This window comes from Xenopus laevis, chromosome 3S (assembly GCF_017654675.1).
Source record: "Xenopus laevis strain J_2021 chromosome 3S, Xenopus_laevis_v10.1, whole genome shotgun sequence".
NCBI classification, from domain to species: Eukaryota; Metazoa; Chordata; class Amphibia; order Anura; family Pipidae; genus Xenopus; species Xenopus laevis.
Window position 1 is genome coordinate 62741471 of NC_054376.1, and position 13803 is coordinate 62755273.

A 13803-nucleotide genomic window follows, 5' to 3' on the forward strand; every position below is an offset into this window, starting at 1 on the left:
CCCATCTTTTCCTCCTGGTCCCATAGTTTTCAAACAGCTGACACTCAGAAGCACAGTTTTCGATGTATCTGTTTTTGTCTTTTAGCTTGCTTTTAAAATAATCAGCTAACTGCCCTATCCTGTGGTTATTTTATTGTTACCTTATGCTTTTATTTTAGGAGTAATACAAGGGGCTTATAGAATACTGTGGTAATACTTACAGTACATGATAATTAGGGGATCTACCAATCACCCCATTAACTAAAACATTTGTTTTCTTACATGCCATAGTAGTTGCTGGTTCTCTACAGGCATTTTCCTCTGCATCTGTCAATGGTAGCACAGGTGTTATCATTCAGCAAGAAGAGTATATCCCTATTTTTTTTTCTTAAGTTAGTGCCCTTTCCTGCACTTTACTCTCATCCTGCAAATACCCAGCAGTTTAACATGTTAGAAATTGTGTTGTGACTGGACATGCATAGGGGGGGTTTTAAACAGAAAGCAGCAGATTTAAGCAGCCTAGTTCTTATTTCCACCTACTACAAGGGAGTTGTTCCCCTAACATCAAGCTCATTTTTAAAGATAGAGGCACATATACTCTTTGAAGCTTGCTGTCCCTTTTGGGTAGTTTTGCATCCCAAACCTCACTGCAATAACACAGTACTTGGTAGCTGATGCTGGCAAATAGCTTTTATGGTTGTTATAATGGCTTAGAGGTTCTGTGTTTTTCTTTTTGCATTAATGTTTCTCAGGGGTGTAACTTACAAGGCTTTATTATCTTTTGCATGTTTATTGCGGGCCACATTTAAGGACAGTGATGGGTGCAATCAGAGTTTTGGTATTTTAAAAGAGAAAGTTTCTGGAGCAGCACACATAGAAATCAACTAAATATGGGGGCGAACCTCCTTTTCCTTCACAAGTATTTTGATCAAGTTCACTTGCCATGATTGGATCCGTTAATGACGCAGCAACTGTCTGTGAACTGAGGCTCATAGAATTTAGGTTCCCATAGAGGTAAAAATGATCTTAAAATGATTTTCTTTTTTATAGGCACATTAGTGGGATTAATCTCTGAGAATTGCTTCCTGCTGCTGAAAATGGAATAAAGTTGCATTATTGAACAGAAATCGTGGGTGCTTCAATGTTCCAAAGCCATAACTGGAATTCACTTTTCATTTATTATAGTTTTTTGAAAGATGCATTCAGATGGCACATTATTATTTACGTTTATGCTATGCCCAGCCTCCATCTGCAAAATTGACTATAGGTCCCCCACTATGTGTGTATTTAGACCAATGGTTTCCAACTGCAGCCTAGCCTAGGGGCCCACAGTATTAGCTGTTAGCAGTATTTGCAGAAATAGATTGCACTAGGTTAAGTGATTAAATTAAAAATGCCCTTTCATTAAAGTAAACATTATGACAGAAATGTGATGAACTACAATTTATACAGGCTCCTGAAATTTGATGGTACTATACTATACTATATATATATATATATATATATATATATATATATATATATATATATATATATATATATATATATATATATATATATAAATATATATATATATTATAAGCACAGCAACACAATTACTTTGTGTTTGAAACTGCATGTTGCAAGATTCATGCTATGTTATATCTATTGACCCAATGTAGCAGCAGCTGAAAAAATGGACAGAATCTGCACCTACCACTATAGCAGCACATGACAATCTAACTACACTTTATTAAGCAGGACCAATATCCTTATGTATCTGAGAAATGGGACTGCGCTCACCTTTGCTACTTATCATTACTTTCCACTGACACGTGACAGAATAACAACATGTGACTTGACCCACTGACCATGAAGCCACTCTCCTGAGCCAAAATAAAACACGGAAATACCAACAGAGGAAATATAAAGTCCACAGAGAGACACACACAGCTGTGTACCTCTTGCAGATCCCGCTCACAGCCGTTTGGACTTTGGTTCCTGAAAGTCAGAGAAAATATACTTTTAGTTATACAGGACAGTAAAGGTATGCACACAGTGACTGTTGCGTATCTCATGCACACTGCTAACCAATATATGGCGTGGGTGGCACTCTAATCAGTGTCTGCTGCTTTTTACCATTCAGAAGCAGTTATATTGACATAAACTGTACAAGTCAGTATACTGTATAGTAACAGAAGAGGCACCCACACAATGACAGTATCAATAAGCCACTCCTTGCCTTCCCCATGTGGCAACAGTTATCTATACATAAAGTATAGAATGCCAGTAACAGACATACTTCTGGACTTCATAATATGGAGAAAAAACGGTAAAAAATTTTTTTCAACATTTCGGTCCCCTTTCCCTTGGTTTGTCTTGAGACACCCAAAAGAAACTTAAAACATAGACAAGAATTTTCACAATTTTTCCACAATATTATGAAGTTCATGAGTGAGTCTGTTATTGGGATTCTTATCTATGATACACAAGGCAGCAACCTGATATCAAGTAATGATTTACTACATACCCCCACGCTCGTGAATTATTGTTCAAAAAGTATAGGTATTTCTATAAAAGAGTCGGCCACAGTGACAGTATTGCTATTCCCTATTATCTGCAGATTTCTTTACAAGACTACCTTCTTTCCATTGAAAACAATGACACTTTAGTCAAGCTGCCAGCCCTCCCATTTACAAACAAACTGAGTTGTGCCAGCCTCCTACTCATTACTTAGCAGCAGCACCAGCAGACTTTATGCTGCTTAACAGGTTCCTGTCCACCTCCAACACACCATTAATGCCAGCTTAAGATATAAATATTTCTGGTGTCATTTTGTGTAAAGCGACTGTCCCATTTACAAATTTGTACATACAATATCCCCATAACTTTATTTAAATGTTGGACCACTAACCACCACCAACCCATTGCAATAGTCTATCACTAACAATAACAGCAGTGTTGCAATCTTTTGGTGAAACCTTAAACTGACACTCCATGTGGCAAGGTAGAGTATAGCCTTTTCACTCAAAAATGATGTCAGTGGTCATGTCCCATTTGGACCTAGCATCAGCATTGCACATAAACTATGGAGCACACTGCGAGCATCCTCCCATGGCAATTCTTGGTGAGGACAGCTGAGAAGCGTATTGTGTAGGTCAGAAGAATTGGGAGAGAATGTTGAAAGATGAAAGAAGCCAGTACGTATGTGGTTTGGCTTTGATGTATGGACCTGTACAGGCAACCAGAAGAAACAATAAACAATGCAATGTAGAAAAAGAAAGGGGTCAATTATTAAAGTGACACAAATCATGCATGCAAACTTGGCTGAAATCTCTGTCCTTGGATCAATTCCAGATTAAGCAGACAGAACATATGTTATTGGTATGGAGGAGAACATGGTATGTCTCTTCAAGCAGTGGTTGATTATAATATGGATAAAGTTGTTTTCTTTATACACATCGTGAGCGGGGCTTCATGAGACTAAATGCCATCTTTCATTATGGCTATTTTGCATTACAAATAGAAACACAAACTCAATAGGAGGCTAGATATATATACCGCATGAAAGGTTTAAGGCCCTGCACAAAACCAAAAACATGAACACAAAGCAATAAGTTGGTGTAATTCTAACAGCTTTACATAAATGCATATATAGACAGAATAGAGACATACACAGCATTGACAGAGGAAATACAGTTGCAAGTGGACATATGTTTGAGTTCATGGCAAAAAAGGCCTTGAGCCACAAGCTGACAGAGCATAAGAATCAAAGAAAAAAAATATAGCAGGTGCAAACATGGTCACTCATGCTTCCAAAATATTATCTTACTCAAACTAAAGGTATCAAAACATAGAATTGTTCACTTACAACTGAGTACCAATCTTTAAAGTGAGTATAAATCTTTAAATGTTAAGATAGAAAGTAGTTGAGATTAAGGAACCTGGGCTGGCTCTAGTTAAATACATTGCAGTGCACAATATCCAGTTATAATCTGCTACTCAATTGTATTCTGCTGTCTACTATCCATACCTACTACCTACTATTCAACACAAGCTACTGGACTTTGAGCTGGATATGTATTATTTTATTTTGATGCACTATATACACACCTCTATAATTCTTCCTTTACTTAGCAAGGTCCACATATAGGTAAAAATAGCCTTCATATAACCCTCCCATAAACTGTTACCAAAGCTGCATGAGCTGTAAAAAAAAATCTGCCATAAAGCATTATAATGACTGGTTAAAATTTCTGAAGAAAAATAGATTATATATTGCATTTAGTAAAGTTAAGCAACCATTCTACCATTTATTCTGCTAATGTGGCAATTTGGCACAATGCCACCTTGCTGTCAGTGAGGCTAATGTACTATCATAGGTACTAAATTGCATAAGAGAAGTTACCCATAGCAACCTGCAATTTCATTGCTTTCATTTTCATTTTATCATATAAGGAAAACTAATAGTATAGAGGTTTCGATATAGAATAACAAAAATTTTCCTAGTATTTATAAAATTGAAAAGCAATATTTAAAGATTTAAGTTCCTTATAGATTTGTATTGCTTCATTAAAATCAGCAAATAAAATATCAAATCCAAAATATATAAAACTGATATTTTCGTTTGCTTATTATAAAATCACGGAGTAAGCCATCTGCTGGTGAAATGACCAACAATAAATGTAACATGACATGGTGGGAGTGGTTGGGCACCATACAAGCGAATCAGTTAATAGTTATGAAATACAAAATGCACACAAGTGACATTAGAAGACATGCTTTTTTATGTACTTGTAAAGCAATATAAAATGGCTCAGCAGTAAGTGATAAAAAGAAAACTGCAAGTGATTTTGTATCTGGGACACAGGGCTGCTCAACCAGCCCTGCAGTACAACATCCCCATGACAGAAGAGCTGAACCTGCAATGCTGTTCCCTGTATCTTAGTGTCCATCGGGTCGTTGCATGTTTCAGCTTGTGCTACAAGCCCTTAAAATTGTTTGCCTAGTGGCCTTAAGCTTGTGAAAGACTCAGTGGGATATGAAACTGCAGGGGATAACAAGCTGGCTGTTACCTTACTTATTGTCATTATGCTGTGTATCTTTCAGCCTGTATTGTAGCCTTGTGAAATTATTTGCCTGTAATTTGTTTTAGTCCCCTTTAAGGATGATTCATTTTGTTGTGATTGAATGCAAACATATTGGACAATTTCCATTAAAAAGATTGATTTGTACGAATTACATGCACATTACAAATCAGCAAATCCTAAGGTGACTTTCTATTTTTTTATGTCCACTTATGCCATAAGATTACTATGTTCAACATTAACTGCATAGTGGCAAGTGAGAAGACTCCTCTGACTGCATAACTTGCATTCTTGCTGAACCCATGCCAACATCAACCCTATAACAACAATATACAGGGGAACACAGAATGAGTGGCACTGGCCCATTATATACTGGAATAAATGCCAATGGAAGGATTGCAAAACATGCACATATACCCTGACATAAAGTTTACAACTATGAATAGAGGAAAGTAGTTGGAAAAAGAAACAGGTGAAACATTTGGCTCATGGGTGGGGCTTGTGTGGACATGGGAAAAGCCCAGGCCACAACTTAACTCCAAGATCTATTTACCATAACTTACTTTTATAAAGCAACTATGCTAAAGCTTATACACTCTGCTTTAAAAGCAACAGAAAATCATACCACTCCGGTGGGTGGAGAGTGGAGTAGATATTCATATCAAATCTTCAACTTTAGAAAAGACTACTAGGAATTCCTAGAAAATTAAATTACCATTTATCCTGAATCTCAACCATAACTGGTTTTAAAGCTTATATCAAGAATGTATACACTGTATATATGATTAATGTTTGGACCGCCCTGCTTATGCTAACAGATAGATTTGGGGTTATTTAGGCAAAAAAAACAACCACATATAAATAGCTTTATATAAATAAAGCTAAATAATATGGCGGTTTGTATCTATAGTTCTCATTTCACGAAGGCAGTGCATTACCCAAATCACTGTAAACCAAATGAATACATTTATATTCAGTGTTAATATATCCAGCATTATACCAATCCAGCAGCAGCTAAGTGATTGCTCTGCCAGGGGTTTTGTGGCTTTTGTTTTACCAATTACCATGTTGTAAGGCATTTTTACAATTCCATTTTAATCTTCTTATCTCCTATTGCCACCTTTGTGGATAACAAATACTCACTCTTTTGGTGAGTAATTTGTATGTATCCTTGGAAAAGTACAACCCGCTTGCATTTTCTTACTAGTTGTTGTTCTCCCACACATACCAGTAGAGACCATTAGCTGACTTTATTTTCAGTTCTGAGCAATGGAATACAATAACAGGTTGATCTCTCAGAGCTATACATATTTGATACACTGGATGGATCTTATATTTATATCTCTGACAGATCAGCCAGTTAGATAATCAGCCAGTTAGGTACTTGGCAACCCACCTTCTGTGGGTCTCTAATGCAGGAACATCCTCCTATTTCTTTCTTCAGTCTTTAGAGATTTTCCATGAATATTATTGCATATCCTCTTGGCATCTTTGCATATCCTGGATGCCTTTAGAATCATCTGTTCATTTGGATTGTTTCCTTGCCTCATTTCTGATCTTCAAAGAGAAATATTTTTATACTATTTGGCATATGGAATTTTGCTGGGCTACACCCTTTGTTATATTATTTGTGCCATGATGAAAATTGAATTCAGTCTTTAATATACTTATATTTATACAGCAGCAGGGAACAGTGTTTATTGGCTCCCATAATATGTGTAGGCAATTTCAGGTTGACCTTGCCCTTTGGCAAACTAAGGTCCAAAGTAAGGCTAAATGCTTTTATATATACATGTCACATAATCAATGGTTTGCTCTCCGCAACCTAGAGTGCTCCAGCATATATATATAAATATGTATACAGTATACTCCAGCAAAGACCAATTAGTCTATAAATCTTCTCTACTGATGGTGACCAATCTCCCAAAAATGTTTTCCCACCGTATAATAATGTAAATCACTGGTGGGAAAACCTTTGCTTTTTCTGAAGTCACCCACTGTTGCCTTGTGTGGAAACTTTGGTCAACTTCAGAAAAAATGAAGTCTAGAGATACCGGGTGAGCCAGATGACCTGAATGGTAAGGAAGCCAGTCTATGAAATGGCATGGCAGAAAAAGACCGATGAGGTGTATGTGCCTGAAAACTGCATGCATTATGGACTATAGTTTTCAGTGGGGTAGGTTGATAAATAGAGATGGGTCAATATGTGATGTTAAAAGAGATTTTTTTAGAATTTTTGTTGCATATTGTTTTCATTCTATATTATTTATATTATATATTTATATTATATTATATATTTATATTATTAATATTATATTATTTATATTTACATTTATACTGTTTTATATTGTTGGCAACGCCAAGGCACTAGCCCTGGTTAGATAGTTAGTATTTGTTATATAGTTAACATCTGGGATGTTATGTTTGATGGGTAAAAGATGAGTAACATGATGGTAAAAAGACAGTTTCTGTCGTAGACAAAAAAATGTACATCCAAAAAGAAATATATTTATTTGAGTGTCATCATCGTAGACCTGGTAGTGGAAACCATATGAATTGACATACTGGCCAAGGGAGAAAGCATTCAAACAGAATGATAAAATGGACATAGGACAGAGCTTTAAAGAAATCCAAAAGAAAGAGTAAGGAAGGCAATTACTCCACTAAAGACCTTATGAGTGTATTAAAGTAGGCTTGTTTTGAGAAAAAAGGGCTGGTAATATAGAAACATGGACTAGATTTATACCTGCAAAATTCTAGTTCTGACTTCTGTCAGCAGCACTCAAGAGTTTGTGACCATCTTTGGAAAGCTCTGGTTTAAGTTGTATGCCAAGGTTAGAGTTGTTGTTATGGGTTGTAACTTGGTAGAAGAAAGCTCATTAAGGGCAGAGGTTTGTGTCTTGTAAATTAGATAAATTAGGACAGTAGTTGGTAGATATGTTAGAGTAGATAAATAAATGCAAAATGCTTTTTATCTAGATTTTGTAAGTCATGATATGTGTGTATCTAGGATAGTGATGTAACTATGGGGGGGCAGATCCTGTGGAGGAGGGGGCAAGGGAACATAGGGCCCACATGGGGTGGTTGCGGATTACCTACAGCACACCCACAAAACACACAAAATTGTGTAGGGGGCCTGAAAATGTAATTGAGGAGGTGGGATGGGGTAGCGGGATACAATTTGACAAGGAAAGTGGCCAGTGCTGGTGAATGTGGAAACAGAATCTAGAGAATATAAGTTCTAGGGAGTTACCTCCAGAATGAGTAAAGGAATAAGAGTACTGAGATACAAGGGATGATGTCACCTAAAGGAGCTTAGAGTCAGCAGGTATTGTTAATGGGAATTTTTAAGTCATTTTTATGAGGGAAGGGGTGTTAACAGTCTGTTAATAATTAAATCTGTGAGGCAGCTGAATAAACCAGCTCTCTTCCATGCTGGAACTGGTCTTCACCAACAATCTTTTGGGGCCTTGGAACTTTCCAGAGATAGACAAGGTACAGACAAGGATGAGTTGCAGTCAGGATCAAGCTAGAGGTTAGGTCAGGAGGCAAAGGCACACAATAAACAAAGGTGTGAGCAGGATTTGATAACAAAATCCAACTTGAGAAAATAAATATTGGTTAAACTGACTTTTTAAATACAAAAGGCATGAACACCTATGATTGAGTACCGGAGGGTACGAAACATGTAAGGTGGGTTATATGGGGTCAGTATGTACTCATTTTTAATATGCCATGAAGTAATATTGAATAAAAATTTTGTATTATTTACCAGTTATGGGTTTTGGGGCAAATATTTTGTTTAATTGAATTATGGTGCCATGGAACTGGGCACGTCCCTATTACCCTACTGCCACAGCATAGACTCCCCCATATTTTTAATAATAACAAACCCAAGGTTGACACAAGGAAATGATGCCCTGGCATAAAAATTTGTACAAAGGTTATGATACATACATCTGAAGAAACACTGCACATCACAGAACTGTGGGATGGTGCATGTCAGAGATACGCATGTGCAGAAGTATCTGGGTCCTGGCACACCGATAGGCATTACAGGTGTCTGAGCAATTAAATAAGAAAGTAAAATAGCATTGTTGTAAAGATGAGAGGTTGGTCTGTATCATTTGACATATGTCAAATGATACAGAAAAGAGCCAAATGAAGTGAACTGCAAAGTAGTGAAACGATAAAGATGAAGCAGGTGGAAGAACTGTGACTGTGTAACAGGGAGAGAGAAGAAAGCCTACCTCATTTCCTCCAAGATCAACCAGACGTTAGATTACATATCTTGAAATGGTTGAATATAAATTCATTAATGCTTCACCTCTGTTCATGCAAGATATGTAATTTATCAACCAGCTGATCATGCAATTAACTATTCATATTATTACAATATCCTGAGGTTATGTGCTTTTGACACAGCAATCTTTTTCTTTTTTAGTCTTTTTAAGTGATCGTATTACTGTAACACCCTAAGGGCTTAATAAAGCAACAGTAGTTAGGGTAGTGCTATTCTTTTTGCTTTCCCTGGGTTAAATGACCCAAGTTGTAATAATAACAAGGAGAGGAAACCCTAGCGGCAGTGGGTTTTCTAGGTGCTCATTTTCTGAGGAAGAAATTGTTGGAGTATAAAGGTAATTTCAGTGAATGCTTTTTAAACTTATTGGTGGAAAGGTAAAGTGTTATAAGGATCTTAGAAGAAGATTCAGCAGCCATACAAGCAGTTTTTACCCAGTCTTCATACAGAGTTTTATCAAGGCATAAAAATTATTTTATCTTTAAAAAGTTTGGTCTTATTTTCAATAGGAGACATGAATTCTATGTACCCCACTGATCTACAAACGGTGTAGGAACTCACACACCCTACCCAATAGACGGTACAGAGATGCCTGGTGCTCACAGGTGGAGGTTTGGCCACCTCCTAACAGTAGTCCAATAGAAAAACCCAATGGCACACAGGTCTGCTGAAACACTTCAAGTGTTTATTGCGGAGTCCGGTGCAACTTTTCGGGGTGGACCCCTTTGTCAAGCATGCTTGACAAAGGGGTCCGCTCTGCGCAATAAACACTTCAAGTCTTTCAGCAGACCCGTGTGCCATTGGGTTTTTCTATTGAACCACTGAACACATCTGCCATTTCTTTTTTTGTTTTTTAAACTATTGTTGTTCTCAAGGTACATTTGTTTGGTTTCGGATGACCTTCCTACATTGCACTTAAAGGAGAACTAAACCCTAAAAATGAATAAAATGGCATATTTTATATACTGAACTTATTGCACCAGCCTAAAGTTTCAGTTTTACAATAGCAACAATGAGCTAGGATTTCAAACTTGTCACAGGGGGGTCACCATCTTTGAAAGTGTCTGTGACACTCACATGCTCAGTGGGTTCTGAGCAGCTGTTGAGAAGCTAAGCTTAGGGGTTATCACAAATTATCAAGCAGAAAATGAGGTTGGTCTGTAATATAAGCTGATGCTACAGGGCTATTTATTAAATACTGGTGCTAGTTGCACTGGTTTCTCTGCTGCCATGTAGTAATTATGTGTATTAATTACTAATCAGCCTTATATTGTGACATTTATATTCTATGTGTACTGTATATTGTGAGTGGGTCCCTAAGCTCAGTAAGTAACAGCAGCACAGAGCGTGTGCAGTGAATCTGCAGAAAAGAAGATGGGGAGCTACTGTGTCATTGAAGACAGATCTTTACTGCTAAAGGGCTGTGGTTGCATTGGGCTGGTACAGAAGCCCAAAACATAATGATACATACGGTACATAATAAACATTTTTGCCTACTTATTTAGTTACGCTTTAGTTCTCCTTTAAGTACCTGCCTCTAAAGACCTGAAATATTTTATTTCTAGCTTTCATCACATACCTCCTGTTCCACATTTACACAGAGGAAGCTCAGGGGCTCAGGAAGAGTGGTTCTTACATACTTTGACAGAACATGTAGCTTGACAGCAAACCAGAGCTAATACATTCCTTGCTGTTTCATGTAAGCTTTACAGTCTTACAAGTGACATAAAGTATGCATTTGTGTATTTTATTTGCATAGGCTAGAACAATAACATGTCAGAAAAATAAAGGGGTACGTTGCAGATCTGAAGCCTAATGGGCACTTTGCACTTGTTTAATAGTAATTGGCACAGAAGATTTTATATAACAAAAAAATATTTTTAATGCCATTGGCTACATCTGATACAGTAAAATGTAAATACACATGATATAGGCCTTGATAATTGCCAAAGCATGGTAATACAAAATAATTGAGATAAGTTAGTGTGCCACTGCCATCTGCATGGTTACTACATGATTACTTGCCATCTGCATGGTTCTTTTTTATGTCAGTTGCTTTTCACTGAGTTTTAATACTCAACAAGGACTTATGTAGTGTTGGACTGGGAAGGATAAGTAGAAGACTGAACTCAAATAATAATATGTCAATGGTATTCAAAGACCTATGATTTATGGTGCATTCAATGTGATGGCCTTTCTGAGACATTGTAATCATACTGCATGCTGAAATGTACATTTAACATAATTACAAAGCATACTTTGGAATTTTTCTACACTTCAACTTAAATATTTTCCTGTTGTCACTGATTCACCTTAACAACTGTGAAAGAAACACTGTGAAGTTTCTACAATTTCATTTTAATCTTATGTTAGGTCACATCTGCCAGTTTGTTGTCAAAGTTATTTGTCAAAGAATTATTCAGATAGAGGTGACCCTTTGTCATGGAAGAGAAACAAATATCCAGCATATAGCATATCTTTGTACAGTTGAGTATTCCTTATTCAGTTAATGGGGTTATGGGAAAGGCTATGATTAGAAAAGCAAAACAAGATAAGGCAGATCTTTTGTGTCTGAAAACTCCACAAACTGTCCTATGTTCAGGACAAGAAAGTATTAGGGGAACTGCAGGGTTATTTTTCCTTTTTTATTTTTCATATAATACGCCATACTTTCTCCTAAAGACCTTCTTTCAGAGCCTAAGTTATAGAGGCGGGACAGGCAATACATGATTGACAGCTGAGACTTTTAAAGGGCTTTTTAAATTAACGTTTTAATGAAAAAAATCATTTGGTTTTCATGTTTAATTTGAAAAGGACTTTTATTATATAGATTTTATGTCGGGTGACAGGTCCCCTTTAAGGGAAAATATATCATGTTTATAAGTCAGCTACATTATCTGATAGTTTTACCGGGCATGCAGAAACATGAACCTTCCTTCTCTGCATATTTACATTCATTTATAATACCTTGCCTTTGACTAATTTTTTTCTTCTACTGAATAAAAAATCTCTCCCTCTATATATTTATTTGTATGCACTGAAGAAAACACTGTTTGCGATTAATTTTGCTCCATTATGCCATCTGATTATTTCCAGGTTGTTTAGTTTTTTGGATGACTTGTGCACATTAGATTTAATATAGTTCAATAGATGCTCAGCTGTACTGAGATCAGGGCTTTGACTGGGCAATTATATATTCAACTATGGCTATGTGTTTGAGACAATTGCTTGAAATAGCTGATCTGTGCCTTCAGTACAGCAAACCTTCCAATTGTTCTGTTTTCTGCAGGACAGTCCTGATTTTGACAGCTCAGCTTGCAGTCCCAATTTTTTATTAAAAAGTCTGGAGTTTCATTTTGATCTCCTGCACTAATGCTAGAAAAAAATACAACATTTCTGAAACTTAATTAAAATAAGAGGGTTTTTGGCAGAGAGCCCAGAAAACTGAGCAGCTGCACTTATGCACATTTGTAACAATGTAAGATGAGCAAAGATACAATTTTAACTATTTAAGATAAACAAGTCTCTTGGGAGAAGTGAGACTAGCAGTTTAAAGGGCAATTTCACTTTCATTCGCAAAACTATTATAATACATAAAACATGGCCCTAAAACTCCCAGAAATGTGTTCAAACTTTCATAACCTGCCACATTTTGTAAACTGAACATGGTAATTAAGGGTGTGGCCATAAAATAGGAGTGGTTAAACAAAATTTGCCACGTACATGGCATGGCTGATGTTTTTGTCCCTCTTTCCATTTTTCAAATGTTGGGAGGTATGGTACAGTGAAGTATTGTGGGGGTTAACCTAACAAGGTGGGCAGATTTTTATAAGGAGGCCTCATGTGCCATTAGGGTAAGGGCATACCTGGCAATTCGGGGAGATTTAGTCGCCTGGCGACTAATCACCTCTTCTTTTGGGTGACTAATCTCCCCAAACTGCTTCCCCGTGTCTTGCGTCTATTTCAATGAAAAAACGCCTGCGCCAACGCACTTGTGGTGCTTCGATTTCCGAGGTCGCCCAGATTTTACCCGTAAGGAAACTTCGGAAATCGAAGCGCAGCAAGTGCATTTTTTCATTGAAGCAGACGGAAGACACGTGGAAGCAGTTCGGGAGATCAGTTGCCCCAAAGAAGAGCCGATTAGTCACAGGGCGACTAAATCTCCCCGAATCTCCAGGTGTGCCCTTACCCTTAGCCTTAGGGCTATGGCATACCAGAAGATTAATTGCCAGTAATAAATCTCTGCTTTTGCAGACAACTAATCTCTTATAAAAGCTTTCCCATCTGCAATAATGGGAATCGCTGGTGGTAAAATCCATATGTCGCTTCAGTCGCCCAAAATCTCTTGAAGTTTCCTCTTGGCAACTTCAAGAGATTTTAGAAGACTAAAGTGACACATGGGTTTTACCACCAGCGATTCACATTATTGCGGGTGGGAAAAAAGATTAATAACCTAAG

The 13803-nt window shown here is 37.0% G+C and overlaps 1 protein-coding gene across 6 annotated transcripts in view; it reads right to left on the reverse strand.

Annotated features, from left to right (window-relative positions):
• Positions 1-13803, reverse strand: part of LOC108713014 (SH3 and multiple ankyrin repeat domains protein 3) — a 188728-nt gene that overhangs the window by 156709 nt on the left and 18216 nt on the right. For 4 of the 6 annotated variants that reach the window (XM_041588398.1, XM_041588400.1, XM_041588401.1 and 1 more), the window contains exon 2: positions 1762-1959. The exons of 1 other annotated variant lie outside the window; for it this stretch is intronic. The gene's annotated coding sequence lies outside the window, so the exon portion shown is untranslated. The remainder of the gene's footprint in view (positions 1-1761; positions 1960-13803) is intronic. One more of the 6 variants, XM_041588399.1, reaches the window with a different exon arrangement.